Source organism: Lycium barbarum, chromosome 3 (assembly GCF_019175385.1).
Source record: "Lycium barbarum isolate Lr01 chromosome 3, ASM1917538v2, whole genome shotgun sequence".
NCBI classification, from domain to species: Eukaryota; Viridiplantae; Streptophyta; class Magnoliopsida; order Solanales; family Solanaceae; genus Lycium; species Lycium barbarum.
In genome coordinates, this window is record NC_083339.1 from 4,140,655 (window position 1) to 4,143,072 (window position 2,418).

Genomic DNA, 2,418 nt, shown 5'->3' on the forward strand with positions numbered 1-2,418 from the left:
GGAACATCGTGAAGTGGAGTCGACAGAGGGGCGTGGGGAGCAGGAGAAGGTGGGGTGTCAGTGAAGTGGGGGGAAAGAGGGCTGCGGCGCTAGGGTTTTGAAAGGAGGAAGAGAGGAGACGAAGGAGAAGAAGGGCAGCAGACGAAGATGGAAAATGAGGGGTTTCCCTTTGTTAAAGTGGGAAATGGGCCGGACCCGGTCCATTTGTGGACCGGGTCGATTTTTAGACTGGGTATTAAAAGAATAGACTAGTGAATTAAAACATAGACTGGTCTAAAAATTGAGATAAAAAATATGGGCTAGTCCAAAAAATATTAGGAGTTAATCGGACTTTGATTTGGGGTCCGGTAAGTCAAAATACGGATCGAGTGCAAGAAATAGTTTGGCTTCTAAATTTGAATAAAAAACCTATTTTGATTAACGGTGTACTAAGGGTGTCAGAATATTATCTAATGCGAAAAACGTGTAATTATAAGAGATCCGGATAATAAAAATATATGATGTTGCAATGACCGTGCAATAGTATTTTAACAATAAATAAACGCTATCATTTTAAAATGTACGAAATAAATGCGATGTGTATGCGGAAGTTGGTAAAACATTGAGAAATGCAGGTTTCAATAATACCAAATAATAACAGCAAATAAATAGCAGTAGTAATACTGCTAATAACAATAACAATAATGATAATGGTAATAATGATAATGCTGATGATAATGGTGATAAAAAATAATAATAGATGTGATAATAATAGTAGATAACAAATACTGATAATTAATAACAAAATAACAATAAGGATAATAATAATTAATAATAATAATAAATATGATAATAATAATAATGATAATAATAATAAGTAACAATTATTGATAATAACAAAATGATAATAAATTAATAATAATAACAATAATAGTGATAACAACAAAATGATAATAAATTAATAATAATAACAATAATAGTGATAGTAAAATAATAATGATAAGAATAATAAATTAATAATAATAATAATAATAGTAATAATAATAGTAATGATAATAATAATAGTTGTAACAGAATAATGAAATGCCGTTATTGATGAGAGATTAATAATTATAATAAACATAATATATAGTATTATTTTTTTTATTTTTATTTTTTTGAAAAATATTAGAAGCGCAAATATGTATTTCGGAGGAGAGGCGTGACAAAATTGGGTGTCAACAACTTGTCCCTCTTTGCCTGGTAACGATGAAAAGAGTTGTCGGGCAAAGACGTTGACTTAGTAACCTATTTTGTCCCGGCTAGAGGATTATGGGGACTAAGGGTAAAGAAAATTACGGCCGATCTCTGGTCTTTGAATCGCTTACATATCTCAGGTTGCACAAGAATCAGACCGTGTGTAGTTCTGGGAAGACTACGACACCTATGACTGGCAACTCACGATTTGATGCGAATCTTCGCAAAAATATTGTCCCAGTGTCGAATTATGATGACACTGGGTATTGTGATAGAACCCTGAAAATTGATTGTGCTGGAATGTGAACGGGAAATTTGAATTTGGAGCCGAGTGTTCGAGGTAGATCTTTGACCCTTGTCGAGAAGTCTGCTTGTCCTTCCCGACGTATTGCCCCAGTTCGCTACCGAAGAAATAGTTCCACGTTGCGCTAAAGCTCCTGCAAAACTTTAAACTAGATAAAAATAGTCAGTAACAAATAAATATTGAAGTAAAGTGATGCAAGTGCGGTGAAATACGGCTGCGAGCGCACGCAGGGCATTTGAAAATAATAATAAGACAGGGAAGGTGCGGTGCGACGTCTTATGCAGAAATTTTTCAAAGGGCGATGGGCAGCCTTATGCGGAAACTACAAAGGGCGGTGCGCAGCCTATGCAACATGAAAGGTGGTGCACAGCCTTATGCAGAAAATTTAAAAGGGTGGTGCATGGCCCAAGCAGTATATGAAAGCGATGCAAAGGGCGGTGCGTAGCCCATGCATCATATGAAAGGCGGGGCACAACCTTATGCAGAAATTTAAAAAGGGCGATGCATGGCTCAGGCAATATATGAAAGCGATGCAAAGGGCGGCGTGCAGCCCATGCATCATATGAAAGGCGGTGCACAGCCTTATGCAGAAATTTTCAAAGGGCGGTGCGCAGCCCAAAATGTCCTATTAAAGGCGGATTAGCCTAAACTGCCCTATTAAAGGCGGACTAGCCTAAAATGTTCAATTAAAGGCGAACAAACCTAAAGTGTCCTATTAAAGGCGGACGAGCTTAAAGTCCTATTAAAGGCAGACGAGCCTAAATATCCTCTTAAAGGCAGACGAGCCTAAACTGCCCTATTAAAGGCGGACTAGCCTAAAATGTCCTATTAAAGGCGGACGGGCCTAAATGTCCTATTAAAGGCGGACGGGCCTAAATGAGGTGCTTTTGCGAACAATG